The following is a 14056-nucleotide window of genomic DNA, read 5'->3' on the forward strand; positions in this document are numbered from 1 at the left end:
CTATGACTTTTCACAACACTCTATAGCAGGGGGGCATGGGTCAACATGATAGAGATGGGAGTGAGTGACTGAGTCTTCTCCTCCCATGGTACACAACATTAAGTCTTGCGCAGTACACTTCACACCTGCAGCAAAAGGCCGTGGGGTTTTTAATAAGCTGCTCCCTGCTGTGTTTGTGTGAGAATACTGTGACTGGATTACTGAATTTGAGATATAAAAATAGAAATACATTTCACTGTGGCACTGCATAACATTTAAGCAACAGTAAGCACCAAAAAGTTCATGCCTTGATTTTCCTCATATCTTCATCTTCTCCTCATCTTTTCTCACTGTTTCTGCTGCACAGAGCGCTTATGCGGATGCTTGAAAATGAAACAAACACAAGATACTTGTGCACCAACAACAAGGATCTGTGCTCAGTGAGGATCTCCCTCATGTGTTCTTTTTATGCTCTGATGTTATAAATGTTATAAATGCTATGAATGGTGCTCTACAGAAACAGACCCAGGCTCTGTTAGTGTGAGCTCCAGTTATTTGCAGCTAGATCATTTCAGGAGGACTGCTCCTGAGATTCTCCTCACCTGGCATGTGCACCAAGCAAGACCTCAGGTAAAATAAATGACGCGGGAGTAGTGGACGAAGCAACAGAGTCCGCTATACCATACTGTAATGAGTATATGTCCCTTTATATCAGTACTGATACTGCATACTGCAGATCAAAAAACATAATGTAGCCGTTTAATTACATGCACAGAGCAGAGACGTTGCTTGTGAACAGGCATGGCAGGCTAAAGGAGATCGAGCATTTGTAGCTCGGGCTGCTCGGCTGTGGAACGACCTGCCTGAGGATCTCAGACTAGCTACATCAGTATCTTCTTTTAAATCACTTTTAAAAACACATTTTTATCGTAAGGCCTTCTTATAATCCTTGTTTCATCCATGTTGTTTTATTTGTTTTACTGTTAACTTTAGCCAATCTTTGTCTCGGTTGTTTCTCTTTTCTCTGTTAATTGGATGATTGCTGCACTGTTGTTTTATTTTTCATGCTTTTTTTAATAGGATTTTATTGTTGTGTATTTGACCGTTGGAATTTTTCTTTTTTCTGTAAAGCACTTTGTGACATTGGTTTTGATAAGTGCCTCAAAAATAAACTTTATTATTATTATTATTATTATAAATGTTCACAACAGGTGGTTTCAACCTTGTAAGAGTGCCAATTTTCTCAGTCCAAGCGTTCTGTTTGGGCCAGAAATAACCTTCATCAAACTGTGAAAATGGTTCTCTTTTTTCTCTTTTTTACTCTTCTTAGTAATAAACCAACCAGATTTCAGCATAACCTCCATCAGCCAATCACTGTGCCGTTGTCAAACTTTGAATCTGTTTTCCTTTCTGCTGCTGTCAATTTTAAATTTAAGCATGAATCTCTGCCAGCCTCCTCTACCCAGTCACACATAAAGATGTTGTGATGAACTGGTTGCCAGATATATTGCACACTCTTTTCCAGACTTAAATAAAATGTAGTTAAGTTAAAATGAAGTCTCTCCTCATTTAAATGTTTGTGCCAGATATGTGAGTTCACTGTAAGTGCTCTCTGCAATGTAAGCAATGAGACAGTTTCTCTCCTCAAAGGAGCGGGGATGTAGATGAATCATACTGAAACTAGTTCTGAGTTTAAAATGATTAAAACCACTGAGGCTCTCTGTCCCAAATGCATCCTGGTCACTATACTGAGTAATCCTTTTTTTTATACCATGATGAGCTTAGGATGGTTTTTAGCCTCATGAAAGCACTATATCGCGCTACGAGTCTCAAGTGGAACCTCAAAGAACTACAGGATTTTACACATCTGCATTGTATTTTTTCAGCACTGGATTTTGCCGGTTGCGTGTTACTGAAAATAGATTGGCTTCTTAATGATGCAGTATATATTTGCATACAGAAAATCATGTAGACTTGTCTCACTTGCTTGCTTAATATTCTTAATAATCTGAGTATGCATTTGTTCTAATGGGTAATTGGATACAAGAGCACTGTATAATGTTGTGTGGTCCTTAGATAACCTGCTTGGTTGTTGAGAAATTGAAAATGTATGGGACAAATTTACAAAAGGTGGCATGATTAAATGAAATGATTAAAGCTGGCACCCTCACTATCCAGTATAAATATTTTCAACAATTCTGGCCCACAATGCCGGTCAAATGATGTGCCTCCACTGTGACAAAACTGCTTGCTCTCAATGGAGGTGTAACTCGTACTGCTCTACTACAAGCTCAGTGAACGGAAAGCATCTCAAAGGAGCGGCACAGTTTGCCGGTATTTGGATCAAAGAAATTGACATGAAGTTGAATGAGGGCTGTTTCAGGTTACAATGACATATTGAACGGAACAATCCGCAACAGCATTCAGCACAGACATGTGGACGTTAAGCTGCGAGGAGGACCGGAGGCTATACCGACTGGTGGTGCCAACACTGCAACGTTAGCCACAATCTGCATACCAATTCTTCCATCTTTGACCTGCTGTGACCATGATTGTGTGTTTAGCTGTGTTAAATAAATTGTGTTCCATTTCGACTGTTTTCTGAGTGTTTTATTAAATTCAGACTCGTCTGCTGGTCTGCGTTTTACTAGACTTTGAAATGTATTGCTTCGAACATCCATTGTCTAAACTCCCACCTCATCTCTCCTAACAGATTTATTTTACATGCAGAAATGAGTGATCAGATATCTTAAAGTCCCAGCCAGAGCCTGCAGGTGCTGCAACCAGAAGTCATGCAGCTTAAACCTTTATTCAAATTCATGTTCCTCCGATAAAACATACAGACTTTAATAATTACGCTCCCTTTTCTTTTAATGTCATAAGTATACATGCATACATGTTAGTTAACGTTATATAGTGTTTTTCAGATTTGTGTACAGGCCAAGGCTGAGGGACCTGATTGGTTCTACTGTTGCCAGGTAGAAAATATACAGTCAACTCATAACGTGAGAGTTTAACTAAAAGACGGAATAAAATACCAAAAGTCAAGAAACAGGACGCTTCACTGGCGTAGAAACAAAGACAAAAATAAGACGGAGGGAGCTGTGAAAGAGCGGTGTCATGAAAAGGAAGTCGTCCCCAGATCATCCCTACTGATGAGGATAAAGTGTCAAGTCTGATTTAACCCCTGGTTATATTAAAGGCAGGGTTGGTCATTTTGTCCAGATACACTTTTTCAGATTTTGGTTGAATTTGTCTTTCGGTCCTGACAGAAATGAATAACTCGTACTCTGAAAATGAACAAAGAAATACTTGGACCAATGTCTGCCACGGGGTACCAATCTGTTGAACCAATCACGTCTCCCTGTCTCCCTGCTCGTTCTCTACCCTTGCGTCCAAAGCCCAAACTCAAAGTTGAGTCATCACTGTCATCACTGATGACAGAGTTTACTTACCTCTGAATGATACATGAGACGACGTAGTTTCTACACAATGCAAGAGATGAGCTGAGGTTCTGGACCGATGGCGCTCGTGCATGTTAGTGAGGGGGCGTGGCTTTTGAAGGAGCACAGAGGGGAGGGGGTGGGTGTAGACAGAGCACTGAGGGAATGCTACTTTCAAAATCATGCTAGTTTTTTAAAACTACCAACCCTGCCTTTAATAGAGATGTCAAAGTCATATTTACAGACTTAAATATAGATCATTTATTTTAAAGTCCAATAAAGGCGGACTTATTTTCCTGATCACTGGAACGTTTGCCTGTGACATCTCTTATAAATACTGCAGCGCAGTTTAAAGGAGTTATCGTTTATTGATTATGTCACCATTGGTGCACATTTAGCAGCATTGTTCTGCGTTTATGTTCAGTTCACCTGCTTCTTATATCACCACTGTGGATAACAGGTGGGTTTTTTTGCTTGTGTTGCCTGGATAATGGGTGCACTAGATATCTTACATCATCAGGCACCACAGAAGAGCATGAGCTAAGACGTGAAAAATCCTTCTATGACTTTTCACAACACTCTATAGCAGGGGGGCATGGGTCAACATGATAGAGATGGGAGTGAGTGACTGAGTCTTCTCCTCCCATGGTACACAACATTAAGTCTTGCGCAGTACACTTCACACCTGCAGCAAAAGGCCGTGGGGTTTTTAATAAGCTGCTCCCTGCTGTGTTTGTGTGAGAATACTGTGACTGGATTACTGAATTTGAGATATAAAAATAGAAATACATTTCACTGTGGCACTGCATAACATTTAAGCAACAGTAAGCACCAAAAAGTTCATGCCTTGATTTTCCTCATATCTTCATCTTCTCCTCATCTTTTCTCACTGTTTCTGCTGCACAGAGCGCTTATGCGGATGCTTGAAAATGAAACAAACACAAGATACTTGTGCACCAACAACAAGGATCTGTGCTCAGTGAGGATCTCCCTCATGTGTTCTTTTTATGCTCTGATGTTATAAATGTTATAAATGCTATGAATGGTGCTCTACAGAAACAGACCCAGGCTCTGTTAGTGTGAGCTCCAGTTATTTGCAGCTAGATCATTTCAGGAGGACTGCTCCTGAGATTCTCCTCACCTGGCATGTGCACCAAGCAAGACCTCAGGTAAAATAAATGACGCGGGAGTAGTGGACGAAGCAACAGAGTCCGCTATACCATACTGTAATGAGTATATGTCCCTTTATATCAGTACTGATACTGCATACTGCAGATCAAAAAACATAATGTAGCCGTTTAATTACATGCACAGAGCAGAGACGTTGCTTGTGAACAGGCATGGCAGGCTAAAGGAGATCGAGCATTTGTAGCTCGGGCTGCTCGGCTGTGGAACGACCTGCCTGAGGATCTCAGACTAGCTACATCAGTATCTTCTTTTAAATCACTTTTAAAAACACATTTTTATCGTAAGGCCTTCTTATAATCCTTGTTTCATCCATGTTGTTTTATTTGTTTTACTGTTAACTTTAGCCAATCTTTGTCTCGGTTGTTTCTCTTTTCTCTGTTAATTGGATGATTGCTGCACTGTTGTTTTATTTTTCATGCTTTTTTTAATAGGATTTTATTGTTGTGTATTTGACCGTTGGAATTTTTCTTTTTTCTGTAAAGCACTTTGTGACATTGGTTTTGATAAGTGCCTCAAAAATAAACTTTATTATTATTATTATTATTATAAATGTTCACAACAGGTGGTTTCAACCTTGTAAGAGTGCCAATTTTCTCAGTCCAAGCGTTCTGTTTGGGCCAGAAATAACCTTCATCAAACTGTGAAAATGGTTCTCTTTTTTCTCTTTTTTACTCTTCTTAGTAATAAACCAACCAGATTTCAGCATAACCTCCATCAGCCAATCACTGTGCCGTTGTCAAACTTTGAATCTGTTTTCCTTTCTGCTGCTGTCAATTTTAAATTTAAGCATGAATCTCTGCCAGCCTCCTCTACCCAGTCACACATAAAGATGTTGTGATGAACTGGTTGCCAGATATATTGCACACTCTTTTCCAGACTTAAATAAAATGTAGTTAAGTTAAAATGAAGTCTCTCCTCATTTAAATGTTTGTGCCAGATATGTGAGTTCACTGTAAGTGCTCTCTGCAATGTAAGCAATGAGACAGTTTCTCTCCTCAAAGGAGCGGGGATGTAGATGAATCATACTGAAACTAGTTCTGAGTTTAAAATGATTAAAACCACTGAGGCTCTCTGTCCCAAATGCATCCTGGTCACTATACTGAGTAATCCTTTTTTTATACCATGATGAGTTTAGGATGGTTTTTAGCCTCATGAAAGCACTATATCGCGCTACGAGTCTCAAGTGGAACCTCAAAGAACTACAGGATTTTACACATCTGCATTGTATTTTTTCAGCACTGGATTTTGCCGGTTGCGTGTTACTGAAAATAGATTGGCTTCTTAATGATGCAGTATATATTTGCATACAGAAAATCATGTAGACTTGTCTCACTTGCTTGCTTAATATTCTTAATAATCTGAGTATGCATTTGTTCTAATGGGTAATTGGATACAAGAGCACTGTATAATGTTGTGTGGTCCTTAGATAACCTGCTTGGTTGTTGAGAAATTGAAAATGTATGGGACAAATTTACAAAAGGTGGCATGATTAAATGAAATGATTAAAGCTGGCACCCTCACTATCCAGTATAAATATTTTCAACAATTCTGGCCCACAATGCCGGTCAAATGATGTGCCTCCACTGTGACAAAACTGCTTGCTCTCAATGGAGGTGTAACTCGTACTGCTCTACTACAAGCTCAGTGAACGGAAAGCATCTCAAAGGAGCGGCACAGTTTGCCGGTATTTGGATCAAAGAAATTGACATGAAGTTGAATGAGGGCTGTTTCAGGTTACAATGACATATTGAACGGAACAATCCGCAACAGCATTCAGCACAGACATGTGGACGTTAAGCTGCGAGGAGGACCGGAGGCTATACCGACTGGTGGTGCCAACACTGCAACGTTAGCCACAATCTGCATACCAATTCTTCCATCTTTGACCTGCTGTGACCATGATTGTGTGTTTAGCTGTGTTAAATAAATTGTGTTCCATTTCGACTGTTTTCTGAGTGTTTTATTAAATTCAGACTCGTCTGCTGGTCTGCGTTTTACTAGACTTTGAAATGTATTGCTTCGAACATCCATTGTCTAAACTCCCACCTCATCTCTCCTAACAGATTTATTTTACATGCAGAAATGAGTGATCAGATATCTTAAAGTCCCAGCCAGAGCCTGCAGGTGCTGCAACCAGAAGTCATGCAGCTTAAACCTTTATTCAAATTCATGTTCCTCCGATAAAACATACAGACTTTAATAATTACGCTCCCTTTTCTTTTAATGTCATAAGTATACATGCATACATGTTAGTTAACGTTATATAGTGTTTTTCAGATTTGTGTACAGGCCAAGGCTGAGGGACTACATGTTCAAAGAAAATCCAAACAAACAAAAGACATTGAAGTATGGTGCCTGGACTGTTCAGATTTGTTTAAATGACTACTAAATGTCATTAATTATTCATCCTAAGATGGGCCCTCCAGTGACATTTCCAGTCATCAAAATCCTCCGTGCATCTGGATAGATGCCAGCACTTTCTGCACCTTCATCTGTCATAAGAACATCCACAAATGTTATTATGGGATGTCTTTGTGGCCAATACTTTGACTCCACGGCTCCAGCTTACTGGCTTGGAGCTCCTAATGTCTCTGTCACCGTTCAGCCTCATCTTCTTTGATGCTCTTTTTTCACTCCCTGTCAGCAGTCCCCCCATACGGCTCCATGATGGTGACATGCGTGGCCTGCTTGATGTTAAGAACTAAAAACAGCATTCCGGTGTAGCATCCACCCAGGGACTTCTGGAGGGTGGGCTTCAGGGTCCAGCATTCACATCGGTGCAGGAGAACATACTTTACAGTCACAGAGAAGAAGCTGAGCTGTGTGCGTTGGAGCACTTCCACACCTAGCCTTACAGTTCAGAACCTTTTTAAGCCAGGGCTCTCCTCACCTTAATATCCTGCTCAGACAAGCTAAGCCCTGACACGAGATATGTGATGTCATTGACCGCTCTAAGTTCAGTTCTTTTGCCTCTTGAGGTGGATGGTCCTGGAGGATGTCGTAGGTGATGACCTCTGTTTTCCTGCCATTAAGCCTGAGACCTATAGGCACGCTGTCTCAACTCTGATAAGAATCACCTGCACTTGCTCCAGCTGGCCATATAGCAGTCTGGGTAGTCAAGGTCTGTTAGGCCTGCAGGGAATCTCCTGCATCGACTTAAAGTTAAGGTGAGGCAAAGTTCCTACTCTCTTCCAGTGATGGCCTGCCTGAGCTCTTAGTCCAGGACTATAATTAAGAGGAAGGGGGTGAGGGTGCCCCTTTGCAGCACCCTTGCCTGGATGTTGAGCTACTGGCTGTTGCCGTCTTGGGTCACAACTCTTGCTCCTGTGCCTGTGTACATGGTCTCTGTAGCCTTAAAAAGGTTTGGAGGATCACTGTGAGTCTTGAGAAATAAGGCTCTTTTCTTCTGGGTTGAATATCGTTCATTTATTCAGCAGAGCTAAATCATGTCAGATGGGTGGGTTGTATAGAAATAGAGTTTGAGTTTCCATTAGACATTGCTCTGAAGCCTGACAAGTTCCAAGCTGTTTGTTACAGCACAAGGTCACATTAGTGAATATCTTACATTACATCATTAAACATGAGTGTGTTATTTTCAGTTCTGTTTCTATATTCCCAGATGTTTTTCAGACTACACGGAGCTCTGTGGTTTGTTGTGTTGCTTCTGGTTCAAAGCTTGTACTTTCAGCTCTTGTTCTCCCCAGGCATAAAGAATTGTTTTGTGGCATGCGGATGTCAGGCTCAGTGATCCAGCCGTCTTTCTCTCTCAGGAAAACGTGGTGTCTGCCTCACTTCACCCCGTCGGTCAGAGCTTTAGCATGTGAAGAGAGACGGAGTTAGAGAAACAAAAAGAGAACATTTGTTACGCAAGGAAGATCCTCACAGTCCAGTTTGATCTACAGGGAAGACAGTGGGTTCCCATTAATGGCCTCTGCAGACAGAAGAGCGCTCTGGCCTGAGGCTCTGCATCGTGGCTTTCACTTAAAGCGGCTGATTCAGATGGAACAGAAAGAAAAAAGGAGGACGGGGGAAGAAAAGTGGCTGAATGACTTCTCTTTCTCTTTGTAGGAGTTAAAGCTCAGCTCCTCGACATGAAAGGTTACCCGCTCTGGTATGGACACTTTCACTCCATCTAGTGGCAATATTTCTCAAGCAAGGTGAGCTCATTTTCATGAACTGGTTCGTACTGAAACACAAATGAGATATCAGCACCTCCTTCAACAAAAAAACATCATCTTTCTGGAAGTTATAACATAACATTATCGTAAAAGGCTAAGAAAACCATTTGGTTTACCAACATGAAAGGGCGAGAGAGAAAGGTAAAAGAGAGAGAGAGAGAGAGAGAGCAGGTTTTGTGGCTTAAATCAGATAAATGGAGCTAATTGCTTCCCGTGTCCCCTGTGAGTTCATGTTGTTGTTACGCATGGTTAGCCTAATGAATCTGAATAATTGGAAACATGTATACGTGCAGTTACATTGTGCTACAGTTCAAGGTTTCAGGACCACAGAGGATAGGTTTCAATGTAGTAACAGTAATGATGGAAATAAAGGGCAGGTGTGTGTTGAAAATATTTTGTGCAAATGTCTGTTATTGTAAATATTTAACAAACAAATACCGCTGCAACAGGGGTATCATTTTGAACATTTATTTCAGACATTAAATGGCAGCTTTGAAATGAAAGATGAGGCACGGATTGACAGGCAGGGAGGAAGGAAGCAGAAAGGATGAGGTTGGAGGGATGAGGGAAGGAGTCGAGAGAGGAGGGATGAAGGGTTGTGGTCGATGACCGATGCTCTCAGGAGTGAGATGGACTCATATTGGATGAGGTCGGGTGGCGTTGATGGAACCGCCTGCATTTGGACCCAGTGTGGGGGAGCCGTCTCTCCGTACTACTTTATGGTGCCCCTGTGGTTGCTGTATTATTGCTGCAGTCATGTGCTCCTCGGATGGTCCAAGTTTTCGAGTTGGGAAGTCGTTCTGCAGACTTCAATGTGTTAAGGTGCTTTCAGTTCGGAAAATGGGAATGTTGTAACACCAGCATGGATGGAAGATGTGTGGAATGTCACTGTTACAGGTTATATTTGAGCAAATAGTTGACGTGCAATACATGAATTAATAAAAAGCATTGACAAAACAGCTTTTGCCTCCCATGAGATGACGAATATGTCGGCAAGTCAGGCACTTAATTCTTTCCTGAGTTTCCAGGACTCGAGCAGGTGTTCATGTACATTTTCAACTGGGAAACTTGTTTTTACATGAACGCAAGGTGAGTAATAAACAGAGGAGACGAGGGGGAAAGGGACAGGGAAGTCAAGCAAATGCAGAAAAAGTGGTTTGGTGGGGAGGGATGTGAGAGCAAAGGGGAGAAGAACAGATATGGTGTGGATAAATACATACAGCAAGGAAATTAGATGTTAACTAAGCGGACCAAGTTTTTAAAAAAACTTCATTTAATGTATTCAAGCAAAATCTGAGCATAACATTTCAGTTTACTGCATCCAGCCTGAATGTTTAGACACCAATTATGTTTGAAAGTTTTTTGTTTTTTTTAATGGTGTCGAGAAATTAAGTTTAAGTTTTGATGTGTTAATGGGCGTTTACTGGATTAGACTCCACTTTTCTTGCATAAATCATCACATCCTGCTCTTCAAAATACAAATCTTATTCACCAAAATCTCTCAAATATTGATACACTTGCTATATGTAATGAATCTAAAGAAGCAATTCACTGATTTTATACACCAGTCAAACCTATAATGGTACCACTCAGGCTCAGTAAAACTGATGTATAATGATTTCTTTGAATTCAATGAGCTTCCTGGTAAAGTCTTAAGAAGAAGGCTGACACTTATGATGTTGAAAAATGTCAAACGAAGTTTAGATAGACTGTGATTAAATTGGAGAGATGACTGCACTTAGCACTTTACACATTAATTGCCATTCACATACAGTAGACGCTAGTCTCCACAGACCAGCACAGCCCTTGCTTGTGATTATATTGTCTCTCCCCCCACAGTGCAGCAGGTTGGCATAGATAGGCCGTTACAAAGCAAAATCAAATGAGTGATTTGTAGTAATTTTGTACAAAGTTAGAAATGTCCTCTTTTGTAATTTTACAATAGTTTATTCTTCCCCATTTTTGCTCTGCAGGATTCCATTCATTAAAGGACCAATATGTAACTCTGACACCTAGTGTTTAAAATGGGTACTGCAGTCCAAATTCTAAACATTGTGTAGAGCTGTCTCCCCCCGCCCCCTCCTCTCTAGAGTTGATGCTCACTCAGGTTGCCATATGGTGGACACTGAAGCTTCAGTGTTTATCCAGCTCTGCATCGGTCTGTAAACCTTTCTGTGTTCTAACCTCTCTCCATTTTTCAAAAGCATCTTCAATATTGATCCTAGTTTGAGCACGTTTCTGCTCGTGGAGCTTATTAGAAACATGCAGAGGCTTTTTAGGTCGGGTACAATCACTTCTATCTGAACCACTTCTCTTGCCCTCTTCCATTGCTGCAACACCTGTTGGTTTGACGTTTGCCTGGCAAAAAAAGGGGCGTCCAAAACGGCTGTGTGGGGGTGCCTTAAAACCCCGTACTTCTCTGGTCCAAGTAAATCCAGAGCATTCAGGAGCAGAATCTAAAGTTAGAAGGAGGACATACTGGCTGCTGCATTGTTGTCAGAGAAGCCAACACTTCAACATAACATGTTTCTTTAATATCTGATCATGTAGTAAGGCCACTTTAAGATTTAATTCAGTAAATATGTTTTGACCTTTTATAATAATATGTCTAACCACACTAGTTATCAAACTGACCCACACGTATATACTGTAATTCAAAACCCAATTCAGTGGAGAGAATAGCATTACAAACAACCACTCCACAGAGAAAAAAATCTGTTTAAACACAGCCATTAAGACTCTCTCTGTTTTTGTGTTTGCGAAACAGAATCATCAACATTCGGAGTAATGGAGTTCAGCCTAAAAACTGGCAAACTGATTAAACAGGCCTCTCTCTTCCTAAGCCGAACAGACGTTTCACTCATGATTTTTCTGATTCCACTCAGCCATGGCTTACAAACTGAACATAACACTCTTTGTCTTTTTCTTTTTTTTTAAATTCCCTTAATCTACAGTATCTCTGGAGGATTTATAAAAGTCTGTCAAGAAACTGTTTGACATTTTATTCTTCATCCAGCCATGTCATTTTAATTGATTTGTTCAGTCGTCTTTCTTTGTCGACCATGTCCACTGGTTCCTCCGCCGCTGAACTTGAGTGCTTTGAACTCGAAGTCACTCGTGCTCCGTTCCTGATGCCTTTACTTTCCTGATAAATGAATATGGCAGAAAAATTGTCTAGGAAAAGCAATTCCTCAGGCGTCACAACAATTCCTACCCTCATTTTTCACATTCACTGAGGAAGGAAATGGAAGACTTTGACTGCTTTTCCTGCACTGAGAGATACTCTGAGACCCTCGTCTGACTTTGTGTGAGGCTAACCTTTTTCTTCTCCTCTGTAGTCAAGATATATATTGGCAGAAATCTTTCATCGCATTATATACACCTTTTTAAACATATTTGGATGTGTGAGAAAGACAGAGAGATTGAATAAGGAGGGAGCAGACAAAGGGACGCTTTGCTCTTCCTCTGCAGAGCCGACCCATTTGTCTGCTTCACTCTCAATAAATTGGTCTGTGTGTTGGAGGTTAAGGGTACTTTGCATGAAGATTAAGTGAACTCTTTGACAGTCCTGCCCCCTATAGGAAAGACAGATGAGCTACTTTAACAGACATCTGACCTTTTGGGCCCAGAATGAGAAAAAGTTTGTGAGCTCATTGATTATTATTCTCTGATGTCTAAACCTTGACCATCAACCCAGCCTGTTCTCGTAACAAAGGCATCAAATATTTTTCCTGTGTCCTGGTTTCATGGGGTAAAATACAGAAGCACAAGGTCTGCATCCTTTTGGAAGTATGAGCTTTAAAGGTCACATATTATACAAAATGCACTTTAGCATTTTTTCTAACTCTAATATGTGTCCCTAGTCTGTCTACAAACCCACAAAGAATGGAAAAAGTCCATCCTCTGCGTCTTTTACCTGCTCCACTTTTCAGAAAATGTGTGCTCAAACAGGCCGTTTGGAGATTTTCCCTTCATGACATCACAAAGGGCAGTAACCCCTCCCCCAGGTGGGTGACACTCAGCTCGGTATCAGTTCTGCCCTCTGAGTCTGCCTTCTCACCGTAAACAATAAGGCATGTGGCAAAAATGCCTGAACCACCCAAGCCCTACTAGAGAGGGGGCGTGGTCAGACACAGCTCATTTACATAGTTAAAGGTACAGACACAGAAACAGCCTGTTTTGAGTAGGGCTGAAATAGAGGGGTTTATAGACATGATCAAATACAGGATCAGAGTGGATTTTCAGCAAGTAACTTCCAAGCCATGTTTCGACGACCTCTCTTATTTAAACTCGGTGAAAAGGAGGATAATATGTGACCTTTAAACCAGGGGCATTTCCAAGGGATGGCCTTGGGTGGCATTGAACTCCCGCAGAAATATGACTGGGCACCCCAGGTGCTTCCCATTAATCTTCAAATATGACTGGCGCTCTGACCAGTTAAAGCTGGGACTGAATTTTAAACCGATTGGGCTTTGCTGCAACAGGCTGACAGTAGCTTTGGTGCCATTGCAATGTAACATATTTTCTTTCTTTGTGCTTTGTCATATTAAACTGTCACTTTGAAGATATACCCTTTTTTCAGAACTGAAGAATGAAGACTTTTATGTTTTCCACTATGTTGCATTATTTTTCACTTAAAATAAAAGCCAGTTTTTGCAGTTAAATCTGCTGTCAATCATGGCATTATAATCTCTTTAAAAAAAATGATAATCTGAGATAACCCTGCCACCAGGCCACAGTGAGTCTTTGGCCTACTGTCGTTGTCTGTCTGAGTGATTTAGGAGGTGTGTCCTGACTGGAGGCTCATCAGCAGGATCAGCTGCACCTGGGCCTGGTGCCCTCTGTCTACAAAGATCTGCTGGTTTCCCTTATTCACTACAGACTCTGGCTCGCCGGCCCTGGTTTGCAGACACTCTGGATCTGGCTCTGGGCCCTGTACCACGAAGTGAGATTAACATACCCAGTGTATTTTGGGGTTATCTGGCTACATTAACCCTAACATAAGAGACCGTGATTAACGGTTATCAACCTGATAAGTTTCCAAGAGCGCGTTCACATGAAAGGGGCGGCGTTAGCTTCATTTAACCTATCACAGGCATAACTGCGTCTCCCGTCAGCAGACTGTCAAATCTAACAAACTCTGAACAAACTATTATTAATATAAAGACGTTTCAAACAAACAGGCTCCCAGAGACTAAAGTTACACAGCCGCGGGAATAAATGCAGGGAGAACAATTGACAGATAAAAGAAAAATCGCTGAGTATTAA

Source organism: Labrus mixtus, chromosome 4, assembly GCF_963584025.1.
Source record: "Labrus mixtus chromosome 4, fLabMix1.1, whole genome shotgun sequence".
NCBI lineage: Eukaryota > Metazoa > Chordata > Actinopteri > Labriformes > Labridae > Labrus > Labrus mixtus.